This window comes from Sturnus vulgaris, chromosome 4 (genome assembly GCF_052056855.1).
Source record: "Sturnus vulgaris isolate bStuVul1 chromosome 4, bStuVul1.hap1, whole genome shotgun sequence".
NCBI classification, from domain to species: Eukaryota; Metazoa; Chordata; class Aves; order Passeriformes; family Sturnidae; genus Sturnus; species Sturnus vulgaris.
This window is the reverse complement of record NC_142246.1, coordinates 61,824,209-61,837,194: the sequence shown is the minus strand read 5'-3', so window position 1 is coordinate 61,837,194 and position 12,986 is coordinate 61,824,209. Positions and strand designations below refer to the sequence as shown.

The 12,986-nt window shown below is 42.9% G+C and overlaps 1 long non-coding RNA gene across 1 annotated transcript in view; it reads right to left on the bottom strand.

Annotated features, from left to right (window-relative positions):
• Positions 1-5,320: 5,320 nt before the first annotated feature.
• Positions 5,321-12,986, bottom strand: part of LOC148224039 (uncharacterized) — a 59,918-nt gene continuing 52,252 nt past the window's right edge. The window contains exon 6 of the long non-coding RNA XR_015803360.1: positions 5,321-5,734. This is a non-coding gene — a long non-coding RNA (uncharacterized LOC148224039). The remainder of the gene's footprint in view (positions 5,735-12,986) is intronic.

Below are 12,986 nucleotides of genomic sequence, written 5' to 3'. Positions count from 1 at the left end.
GGCCTCCTCCGGGGCACAAGCAGGCATCAGCACCTTCCCACGAGGGAGCCTGCACAATTCAGGGATGATCCCTGCAGGTTCTGGCAGCAATCCTGCCCCTGGTCCCCACAGGGAGCTCAGGAGCCTGGGAGCTTCCTCACTGGACACTGCCAGAGACATTCCTCGTGCTCCCTCCCACTTCCACCATCCCCATCCACAAGAGAAGAGGGGGCCCCAGGTAACAGCACCTGGTTGGCTTGCAGTGGTCCAGGGGACAGATTTTACAAACTTTAACATTTGAGCTGGGTTTGCCTTTGAAAATGTATCCCTTGCACTTGAAGAAAATCGGTTCTCAAAGTTGCTTGAAAGAGTCAAGAGTCATTAAAATATGTAAATGGTAAAATTGTACATGGATAATAGTCTGATTACCATTTCAGTGACAGATGTTCTCACACAGAACCAGATTTTCAAAGGAGATCCGGGTTAAATTTTCAAGTATTCAGCCCCACATCTGGAGCTGAATTTTCAGATGAGCCCACCTCTTGCTGAGGCGCTAAGTGGGCAATTCTCTGTAAAGCCCTCGACGTGTAGTTCCCATTGTGGTCCTAGTCAGACTCTTTTTGTTGTTGTTGTTTTCAGTTGCAAAAGAAAATTTGCAAGCAACTGAACTTGTTTGAATATCTGGCCCTGGCTCTCAGTGCTGAGCATTTCTGGAATCCAGCTTCTCACGTGTACCTGAGCCCCACAAGCACAGCATCACTGAATCCTAAAATGCTTTGGCTTGGAAGGGACCTTAAAGATCATCTAGTTCTGACCTCCCTGGCAGGGGTAGGATTGCTGCCCACTGGACCACGTCACTCAGGGCTCCATCCAATCTGACCTCAAAGATTTCCAGGGATAAGGCATCCACAACTTCTCTGGGAAACCTGTTCCATGGAATAATACCTTGGAAGGCTGTCCCATGCACCTTCTCCTGAGGGGTTTGTCAGGGATCTTGGTCCAGCAGAGTGGGCTTGCTTGGCCTATTCAGGGGAATTGGCAAATACTACACTTCATGCTATGCACCAGTCTCTCTAGGGTATCAGAGAAAGGCCAAGAAGTGGGTGAAACAGTAAAAGCCACACTGAAACCAAAGGCAGGCTTCCAAACACTGGTGCAGTGCACATCAGGTGCCAGGATCTCATCTTAGTTGCAGTATTGGAACCACCATCAAAATCATGGGTATCTAAGTGTGACTGGGAACTGGCTTTTCTGTGTGCGTGTACACATCGTCCAAAATGGGACAGAATCTCCCAGGCAACCTCCATCTGTCTCCTTAGAAAGTTTCAGGTTAAAAAAAGGAGCCTGCAATGGCAGCTGACTTCAGGAAGAGCATCACCATTTGACTTGGGCACCGTGCAGGCATTCCCATGTAAAGCACTTCCATTCTGCCCAAGGCACTACAGAGGGAAGCCAGGATTGCTCAGCTGAGCTGCTGCTGAGCACCTTTACAAAGAGACCTGTGTCACTAAATCCCACAGCACGCAGCTATGGCAGCCCAAATGTATCCAAGAGCAAACAGCATCACCATGCTGCGGGGAGATGCTGCAAGGAAAGGTGTGGAAAAGTCAGGGAGAAGCTCCCAGAGGCCACAACCTCCCTGGGAGAGTGCAGGGCTGCCACCTGCACCATCAGCTCACGTGGTGGTATTGCCACCTATACAAAAAAAAAAAAAAAAAAAGTATCTGGGTTTCTGCTATTAAAAATAGGCATCTTTTATCAATGTATGTAAATTGCTGTAAGAGGGGGAAAGATGTTCAAGCACGAATGACTCATTTTCGCATTCATATCTAAGAGTATACGACTAATACTGAAAGTACAGAAATCGTTCTTGCACATTTGGTTTATTATGTGTTCAGTTTCTAGAGTGTATGAAACACTTTATAATCACTTACTGTCTGACTTGGGCTTCCTCCTTACTGGGAGGTACAACTCGCCCACTCCACTCACTCACTGCCTTGTCTTGCACCCGTGACCTTCACAGTTCACTCATATAATAATGCTAAATTAGTATTCTGGGGGCAGGCAATTCTGCTGAGACCTTGTTTTTCTTTTTCTTTTCATTGTAATTTAAGCAAATCCCAGAAACTAATTTCCAAAACCTGTGACTTTTTAAAACTAACATTTATTTCAAAGTGATGCATCAATTATTAAAAAAAAAAGTTTCTGGCAGGCATTCCCACAAACTCTCTGACCCTCAGTCTTTGCTGGCTGCCTCATTTTAAAAGTGAGGCATGCGTGTTTTCTACAAGAAAATCAACAAGCTTTATAACTGCAGGATTATGACCATCCTTGCTCACCATTTGTGGAAGGTCTGAAAATCTCAAATTCCGTTAATTTTTTCACCCTGAAAAAATTGTTGTCTGACAAGAAGTCTGCTGTTGGAAGGATTTAATTTTGAAAGCCTACACTCATAACCATTTATTACACTGTGATGGCAGAGGAAAATGTGTTCTATAAATGTGGCCTAGAACTCGTGGCAGGACACTTGGTAGTGTGGAGAGCTGGCTGGTACCTGATGGCTAACATCTGCATAATGCTGATGGATGCGGCAAAATGTGACATTAATGCGAGCCTTTATGACAAGCTGCTAGAGGAAGCAGTCTGAAATTTTGTTATCCTCGCTTAAGCTGCTTCTTACAGTTGGGAGTCAATGACAGGGAAGTAGGAGCTAATTAAGATGTGGGATGGGGAGAGATTAGAAAATTATTCTAAAATCCTGTAAAGGTAGGTAATTAGTGACATGGTGTCTAATTGCCAGAATTATATGCAAGTATCAATGAGAATCTCTTCCTTTCTCCCTAGCTAAATGCAAATATTTCTTGTGTTGGTAATAATTACTAGCTGTCTTTTGTCATTCTTATTTATGCCTGTGAACAACTTTTTCTATTAAAAGCTAAATCACAGCAAGAAGATGTTTATTAATTCTAAGTATGGTGAGTTTAACAATCACTGTTACCTGTTGTGAGGTGAATTTCATGGTCTGCATCTCGCTGCTGAGAAAGCTCCATCCCCAGTGTTCACAGATCTCTTATTTTGGTTGAAAGTTTTGCCTTGGCAGTGCATTTCTCAGTGTTGTGAAAAGCTGTGATGGAAGCAGGTAAATAGAAAATAAGTACCTCTAGCTAGAGACACTCCTAAAAGAGACACTGAATTGATTTCAGCCTTTAGCCTTAGTAATTACTAATGTTTTGGTGACTGAGGACAGACTTTTCATCTGAACTAGCAGCAGTTTTTTCCTATACTCTTTCCTATGAATCCAGACTCACAGAATTTATCCCACTTTATTTATTAGCAAGCCCAGACAAATGTTGCTGTTACATCTTATAATTGTTTCTGAGGATCAAACATGCAACATACCTATGATACATATGGTTTCTTAAGTAGAAATCTCCATACTTCACCCAAAATTGGTCCACTGGGAGCCTGACAAGCACCTGGTCACCTGTGCCTCTGCTCAGCAAAGCTCTCTCATGGTTAACAAGCCCCTGTAAAACGAGCTGTTTGTCGCTGAGGCTGCTGTCAAATCCCGCAGTGTTTTTCCACTTTGTCCAGGCGGTTTGGGGGGAAAATTGATCGCTCTCTGTCAGGCAGCATCAGGCTCATTCAGAGAAAGCTCACTCTGATTGACAGTAATCTGAGGAGGCACTGCTTGATCAGAAAGATACTTTCCTCAAAATGCGGGTTGAGGTGGGGGGTTTCCCAGATGTCACAGGGTAATCAGTCGCCTGCCCTGGAGGGGGAACGTGAGAAAACCAGCAGCTCTGGCAGACACCAGCCCGTGGCTGCTCCTCTGCGGCTGGGGCATCTCCTTCCTGAAGTGCTCAGCACTGCTGGGCAGCAGGTGATCCCCTAGGAAATCGTGTCTTTTCCGCCTGCGAGAAGACCACAAAGCCACCACCATCCTCAGCTCCCAGCATCTGCTCGCCTTTTCCTCAGGTGCTTCACAGAGCTCTGGAACTGAGATGAATCTGCTGGGAGCACAGAATGAAGGAAAAAGCTGTGGTCCTGCTGAGACACGTTCCAGTCAGCTTTTGCAGCACCAGCAGTGTGAATTTCTACACATGGCACCACCAGGACAAGGGGGTACCATGGTATTAGAAGCAAGCCCTGGGATGGAGGCAGTGTCCTTGCTCCAGAGAGGAAGAAAGTTGTGCCTGGCACCCACAGCAGGACTCATGCCCAAGTGTCATTGACACTGTTGAGGCCATTTTTGTCTTATTTATTTCTTTTATCTGAGGCCCACGGCCAAGAGGCAAAGGGCAGAGGGCAGTCCCACCCTGGCAGGACATTCCAGAGATGGTGAGCACTGAGCTGGGTGGGACTAGAGACCTCCTCTTTCCTGGTCCCAAGGTGTTGAGCTGCATTACTCTCTTCCTCTTATGCTTATTTTCACCAGCCATAAAATACAGATAGGGCATATTTAGCTCTTAATCATGTTGTGAGCATTATTTTACGAGAGTGTTACAGTGCTTTGAAAACTCAGTATCCCCTGAATTGCTGCTTTAATGCTGTGCTAGAGATCAACGACGCTGATAAACTGGGGTGACCTGCTCGTTAAGTCATAGGTTGGTCCATCACACAAACTGTGAGCTCTCCTCTCCATCATGCCTCCATCAGAGCAAGACGCTTATCTGTGTTTGCTGAATCATCTGCTGGAGCTGCATAATCAATGTATTTGCTCTGGATACTATTTCCTGTGAAAATAACTGCCCATGAGGCCACACCTCACACTTCTAGTGAGATAAGTGGTTAACCATTGTCTCAACGAAAGATTGGCACTAAGCTGATAAAGCTACTAAGCTAACTGAGCAGTAACTTCATTAACTCCCTACATGCCATCAACCAGGGAGTTTTACAAGCTGACCAGAAATTAAGGCCCCCTGAAATGCCAGGCAGGCCTTTCCAGCTGTTCCCAAGCGTTCATTGAGTAAATGTCCCACTGTCAGTGTACACACTGTGTCAGCTTGAAGCCTGACATTCATCTGTTTCAGCCAGCTCTGTGGACATCTGCAGCCAGCCTTCATCACAGCTGTGTGTATCCATCCCTTTGGGCATCCTGAACAACCATTCCACAGTCCCTGAAAATGCACTTCCCCATCTTCTTGTATCCCTCTTTTCTCCTGCACAGCAAGAAAAGCACAGCTCAACCACAACACGGATGGAGAACCACAGTGGTCAAGACAAAGTTACCTTCACCCAAAGGGGTTGTGCAAGTCCTCAAGACTTTTCTGGATGTGCTCAAAATGAAAATGTGGCACTTCAGCCTTTTGTCTCCTCCAGACATTGCATGCAGCTGCTAGCATGGAGACACTGCTTCCTAAAGAGCCTGAAAGAACCTTATTGAAACCCATTTGCTCTCAAACAAATCCCACTAAGCCTTTAGGGTTGGGTGGGTTAGAGGTTTGTGGTCTTATATGACAGACATAATTGTCATGCTCGTTTGCTGTCTTTCCAGAAAACCACGGTCTGAGAGGACATGCTTGTCTGACCCAAGACGTGCCTTTTCAGGTAGGATGGAGGCACAATGCCAGAATAACATAAAAAAATCCAACAAAACAGTGCTCTGAAAGTCCAATTGAATCCCAAGATTGAAGTGTCCCTCCTGCAAAACCTCCAGTCTTTGCCATTTAATCTGCTGAATCTTGGATGGTGATGAATAACAAGCTTCAGTTTCTCCAACTGCTCATCCAGAGTTCCATACAGGGCCCCAAACCTGCAAAGTGCAATTTCTACTGCTTAAAATATGGCACTTTCCCCCACCTCCCCATCTCCCAGCAGACTTAAGAACCAGAGAATCTACCTTGTATGTACTGTTTGTATTAAGTCATCAGGTGCAGAGAAAAAATATTTGATAGCTCCATCCTATCCATCAACAACTTGTCCTTGGACTACATCATAACATTTACAGTGTGCCTGTGCAAAACATACTCTGCAAAGGGATCCCTGACTCCTTGCACTTGTTATTCATACATTGTTTTCATCTTTCCTGTGAGGGAAATATTACTGAATCTTTCACACCCCAGGAGACAGGGTAGGATTTTTTTTTAAATGAGTTGCAAAGTAAGGAGTTCTGTACCAGAGCAATTATGGTTTATTGTTTCAGTTGGTAAGTGTTAAAAAAAGCAGCCGTCTCTTAAGACCATACCATAAAATGTGACTTGCACACAAACTGTAAATAAATAGAAATAATTGCTTGTGCTACAAGATCCATCTGGGGTTGGTTTCAGCTCCTCGTGTAGTCACAAACTTTCTGTGCATCTATGAGCAAACCAATTAATCTTCCCTGTATCTCATTTCCCTTTTAGTGCAATGAGCAAAGTTATCTCCACTGTCCAGAGAAAAATTCTGCAGCCTGACAGAGCCCCAGCACCCCTATCCCCTTACCCCCTGCCCCAAGGAGGACTTCAGCAGGACCAACACAAATAGCTTGCAGTGATTTCACATATTCCCAGCCCCATGGGCTTAATGGGATTTTTAAAAAGGGAATTAACTTCCAGCCAACCTGTGGTTTAGCTGTTACCCATTTATACTGAAGACCCCAGAAAGGGGTGAAGCTAAGGTGTGACTTGATTAGCAGCATTTCTTCTCACAGCCAGGTACACCACCCTCTTTTGACACTGTCACTGCCCAGAGGAGCAAAGGAGAATTTCAGAAGTCAGGGTCAACATGAGGGCCACAGACCACAGCTGCTTCTTGAAACAAGAGCAACCAGATTTACGCTCTGGTGACTTCCTATCCTTGCTCTGTCAGTTCGTGCTGGCAATCATGAAGCACTGGAAGTTAGAACCAGTGCTTGTTTGCCACCTGTTATCACATCTAACCATAACTCCCATAACTAAAGTGCATGGGCTCCTTCACCCATTTCCCCCCAACTTCTAGGATCCATCTGAAAAATCCTTGTGTCTCCACAGGGAGACACAGTACAGCCTCATGCTTGTGTTTTTCTGCAGACCTTTTCCTGCTGAGCTGGTGATCTTGTCATCTGTACAGAAAAAAAATAAAATAAAGACTCATTTTCAAGGAGAATAAAAAATGGATCTCTGCAATTACAAGGGACTCACCTCTCTGTGCTTCACTGGTACCTTCACTATCGTGACAGTGGCTACCTAGCAACCATGCCTTTTAACTCAAGCCACCTTTATTTAGATATATTTCTATTTCTACTGACATGGGGAAATGTTGGCCGTAAAAATATTAATTTACTTGGACATGGTAAGTGTCTTCTTTAGAGATATTCTTCTTTAGAGAATTTAAAACACTCCTTCAGCAGCAGCTTGAAGAAGCACCAGCAGCCCTTTTGTTGGTGTGGCAGCTGTGCCTATTTAACCTCGCTATTGAGACATGCTTCTTGTCAGGTTAGAGGGTGCAAAAAGTACTCACTGTAAAAAGTAAAGACCAAACCAAAACTAAAACCACTCCCCACCCCAAATCCCTGAAAAACAAGACCTTAAGGTTTTCTAGGAGCAAGTCCTCTTCCTGATAATGCACAGGAGCAATTAACCTGTGGGTGGTTTCTGGGCCTACCTTAACTTAAGCTTTAAATGTATGTACTTAATACAGTTACTTATTGCCTAGAAGACAGGGTGGAGTTAAATGTGCTTAAGATTTGTAGACAGAGGCAATCTAAGGCAATAAAGCTCTTTGGCCTCCCTTCTGTCTGAAGGCAGAGCTAGGTTAACCTTATAAAGCTGTGTAATTGTGCTGGTTGTTTTGTATTTTAGATCACTGCTCTCCATTTCACCCCTCCCTCCTCCCTCCCCACCATCTATGAAAAACAAAGTTAAGCAGAAGCAGTAAATCACTGTATGGGGCTTCCCTACCTCATCTCTCTTGCAGCTGACAAGAAACAAAATCTTGCTGATTTTCACATGGCAATACTTTTGTCAATTCATGGGACTAGATACCCTTCCAAAAATATTTCAATATGGTTCTGTATTCCTCCCAGTTGCCCTTTTGCTCCATGCTGTACCCTTGTCACAACACTCTTCTGTCTGGATTTGTTTCAGCCTTCAGACTGGCGTATTTAAAGCTTTTAATCATTTCAGTGTTATTTATTTAGTATTATCCCACTGACTTTGAGTTTTTCCCAGTATTTATTAATTAACCTTCCCAAAACTCCTGTGGAGCAGCAAACTGTTCCTTGTCCAATATCACAAGCAAGGAACCAGGGTTTGTATTTAGTATTACTGGGGAAAATTCCAGATTCCACTGGAACTGGGCACTGAATAAAAGGATTTTGTACAAGCAGACAGTATCTGCCTAACAGGTAGAAAGATTGAACCCAGACAGCCAGTAGGCAAATCAAAGGAAAGAGGTGAAATATGTTTCTGTAAAAGCAGACATGGTAATAAACAGATAATAAAAAAAAAAAAGAAAGATAATTCTATAGAGAGTAAGATGAGCAGGCAGTATTTTTGAACACCAGGCTACTCATCCCATATTTGGGGTGTGAGTTCAACTTCAGGCTCCTACAGGAGCTAATGGTCCTGTAAGAGGTTCACATTAACAAATAAATACAGAAAAGAAAGGTCTAAGCCAAATGTAGCCCCAGGTGAAGCGCTTGGACCCTTGAGAAGCTCTGAGCAGGATCCTAAACAGGTGTCACTTTGGGTAGGGACAGAAAAGAAACCGAGATGTGAGAGGAGGGCCACTGTCTGCCAAGGTCTGAGTCACCTCAGGTGAGGCTTTAGGAGTCACTTCTCTCCTCCTGAAACCCCCAGACCAGTGGACATATGGACTCTGGTACCTGTTAAAATTTTTTTTCTTCATTTTACATTGTTTGAAGGACAATATACAACTCTAAAATCGTGGATTATATCTCAGGTATTCACAACTAGTGTCTTAGTCATGTAACATCACTTCCTGTCTGCCTTTATGCTATCCAGCTGGATTACTCTGGAAATCTTTGTTTTACAAGAAAGGATGTGCCAGTGAGCCACCCAACATCTCCTGTGGTCTTGGCTGCTGGAGACAGAGTGAAGCATGGCCTCCTGTTGCCAGGTGCTGATCCCACAGGTCTCATCAGCTGGGTGACTCTTTAAAGAGGACAGACAGGGCAGCAGCAGAAATTTAAAACACAGCAGCTGCAGCTGTTCTCTTTGTGAGGTGCCCATCCCTTCAACATTTGAGACCTGCCCAGAGAAAGTGTTGAATTCCAGGTGAACGTTGGGAAAAAAGTTGGGATTTTTTTTGACACAAGGATTCAAAATCCATTTAAATCCTCCTGTAGGCACCAAGTTCTTGATCAAAATGTATCTTTGACAAGCCCTTGAAGCTGCATCACAAACTGTGGCCCCATTTCTTTAACAAGTCATGTAAAGGAGAGCAGTGCCCTGCCTTCACCACTGTTCTGCTTTCATTAAACCTGGTAGCAAACCTGTCGATGGAAAAAGGCAAAGAGACTCTGAGGCAAAGAGCAGGTTCAAGTTTAGCATGGGCTTTATCCAATGTCTGTCAAATGGGGGTGATATCACCTGCCTAAATCACAGGAAAGCTACAGTTTGCAGAGAGCTCTGCAGATGTCAGAAGAATCATAACAATCATTAATTAGAATATGATCATTCCACTTAGGCTTTGATTCTGGGCATACTTTATCCTCTACCCTTTCTATTACAACTGCAGAATTGAAATTTCATTTATCTTCATTGTCTGCAGTTTTGAAGTAATGGGAAAAGTTCACAGTGAAGGCTTTGAGGTGTCTTCCTGTTATCAAGGGTTCCTATTAACTACATTGAATTGATTTAAGCCTATTAGTTTATCGAGAGCATAATCCCATTCTTTAGCTTTCAAGGGAAAGCAGCAACTATCTCAGTTAATTACTGTTTCCTTGCTGGTACCCCAGAGCAAGCAAATGTTCCATGGTCCAAAGTAATTGGTAACGATTGGGAATGAATGTGTATGTATGGTCCTGCTAACTATAACTCCTAAGGTTAATTGGAAAAACTGGGAGAAGTATGGGGTGTAAATTAAGTGAATTTTCTTCACAAAAGATGAAGTTTCCAGTGTACTGAAAAAATAGACATGTTTGAATCCAAGACAGAGAGCACAGCAAAGCAGGAATCTTTCTGAATAATATTGCACTAAATTTTCCCAGATTCTTAGGAGGTTTCTAATAAAATAGTCCTGTCAACTTCAGTGAATCTTTGATTGATACTGACTGGGGATTTATCCTGCTGCTGGGGCATTTCTAAACTACCTATAATTTGGTTATACTAGCAAGTCAGAGTTATTCTGATGTATGTATTATTGGTTAATATGGACTGTCATCAACCCTTCAGTCAGCTGGCCATGATTCATGAAAGAAAATCACTTCTAATTAAACATTCATCTAATTATTCTTGCCAGAAACAAATGAAATATGCAACCAATATGTTCCATAACAGCTTCAGAAGGGTACCACTAGGATTTGTGAAGCCAGATGATTGAATGCACGGGGAAGCTTTTCAGCACATGTTGCATGAGAAAATGATCCATTCCTACCTTTTAACTGTCTTCTGAACATTTCAAGCAGTATTTAATGTCAGACTAGATTTTGGAACAAGGCACATTAATGACTACAGTAATTGCTCTTTGGGAGAACAGATTTGAGTGACAACACTTTCTCTAACCTCCAGGGTCTTACTTTCCTATGAACAGCTTAACGTTTAAACAAACTGATTTCTCAATATTTTACCAAAAAAAAAAAAAAATCTCTGCAGAGGCTCACATAACTATTTTTCTGTATTTAATTAAAAAGAAAAGCTCTAACATAACATTTCTCTTTGATGTGTCAGTGTATTGCCAGTCTGTTTCATACATACATCTAATAACAGGACATTGACCTCTAGAAAGACTTCAAAATTCCTATAGCTTATCATTCCTCTTTGTGCCTGAGACTATAAATCTATTTACCAAGTGCCTAGAATAGTTTTGTGACTCCTGCAAATTTCTTTCTTGCCCTAACATATCTTGGCTTACAACATCTTGAATATGCAGTAACTGAAGATTTTAACCCTGATGTGTAGACATACATGTTGCAAATTGCTTGTATATGTTTGATTGCAATCAGTTGAATTTCCCTAGCACTAGAAACTAGCCTAACTGAAGAGAGAAACAGAAACAAGGTTTGCCGGTATTTCCCTCATCAAAATGGCAAATGTATAAGGTTACCATTTAATTTTATTTTTTTACAGCATAATCCAATAACCATTAACTGATGAGTTGCAAAAAGAGATGTCATGCCTTCATGAAAACTACAGTAACGAGAATAAATTCTCAAGATTTGCTCACAATTGTAAGCAAATAATTTCTGTTAAGAAACCTTCTCCTTCTCAGTCTGAGAAAAAATAATTACAGGGAAATAGGTATCAAACTGGGGAGGATATGCTGTTCAAATATGTGGAAAAGCCTGGAGATTTAGCAGGTTGCTTCTGATACTGTCACATCTGCAGGTTATCAGGTTCTGGCATGCTACTTCTCTGTAATTATTTATGAAAAGACCTAAAATGAATGTTTCAAAAGGATTTTGCAGAGCAGTTGGAGTTCGGGTTCGTTTCTCAATCCTGCCACAGCTTTTATGTGCAGGGAATTTAGAACCACACTGGCTGAAGCCAGTGTGAAGGTAGGTGATGAAATCAAGACTTACAGATGTTTCTTATGAAATCAGTGGGAAGAAAACATCTAAGAAACTTCAAAAATCTCTTCTCTCTAGAATAATCTCTGGTTGGAAGCAAGCAGTGCAATGCCTGATATGGCTTGGGAGTTCAGTGTAAATTGATTGTATCTTGGGGATTTCTTGAGATCAGTTGGGCTTTTCAGAAATATCTTACTGTTACAAGGCCTTTTTCAGTAAACATAAAATATTCCAGTTTTTCACTGGAAGAGGGATATTCTAACCTATAGAACTGTTTAATGATACTTTGATTCCAAACACAATTTGTTCCATATCTGCTAGAAGCAAGTAATTCACCAAGACGAGCAGTTGTAGCTGAGAACAATTATTGGAGTCAAGATGCTGAATGGAGCTGGATGCCACTGTTGCTTTACACATGCTAAATATCTGTTCCCTGTGGTTCATGACAATTGTGTCAAGATCTGGACTCTACACTCCCTTGTCTCAGAGCCACAAGTGCATTACCTGAAGCTGGCACAGACTGCTGGCTGTACAGTATTTTATTAATATACATTTATATCATAGGGATATGACTCTTGAATGCCACCATCAATATTTCCTCTTTCTCATTCTGAAAATACAGGCAATTTAGCTTTATTTTTCGGTTTTCATAACCAGAGATTACCACTGACCTTAATGCACAAATCATGTCTCCCCGAATTGACCGGATTAGTCATCAAATAGTCAGATCTGTAGTCATCTTTCTCTCTTAGTTTCCTTATTATCATTTTATTAGCTGCAAATTTCTGCAAAACCACATCGACTTCCTTTCCAAATCTGACTACCACAGCTCCCATAATCTGGAGGAGTATTTTAGCAAGCTGTGACCACAGAAGAAAGGCAATTAAGAAATTGCCACTATGGCTGCATCCTTCTGGGATTTCCACCAGAGCACCCGAAGCAGTGAGAAGCTGAGGAAGCCCCAAAGGCAGTAAAACTGCAGCAGAGGGATGTACTGAGAGTCTGGATGTGCAGAATCCCTGGGAAGGCTGCCCCACACCATTGCTCACACATCCAAAGCACCCAGTTTTCTTCTCCTGCTGCCTCCTGCAGCTCCCAGAGGCACAAAGTGCATTTTTCCCATGGGAGATTTCTGTACTCACTTGTGCTGCAACGTGAACTTGTGAGTCACTCCTCACACAGCAAGAGCAGCACTCCTCTCCTCTCCTCTCCTCTCCTCTCCTCTCCTCTCCTCTCCTCTCCTCTCCTCTCCTCTCCTCTCCTCTCCTCTCCTCTCCTCTCCTCTCCTCTCCTCTCCTCTCCTCTCCTCTCCTCTCCTCTCCTCTCCTCTCCTCTCCTCTCCTCTCCTCTCCTC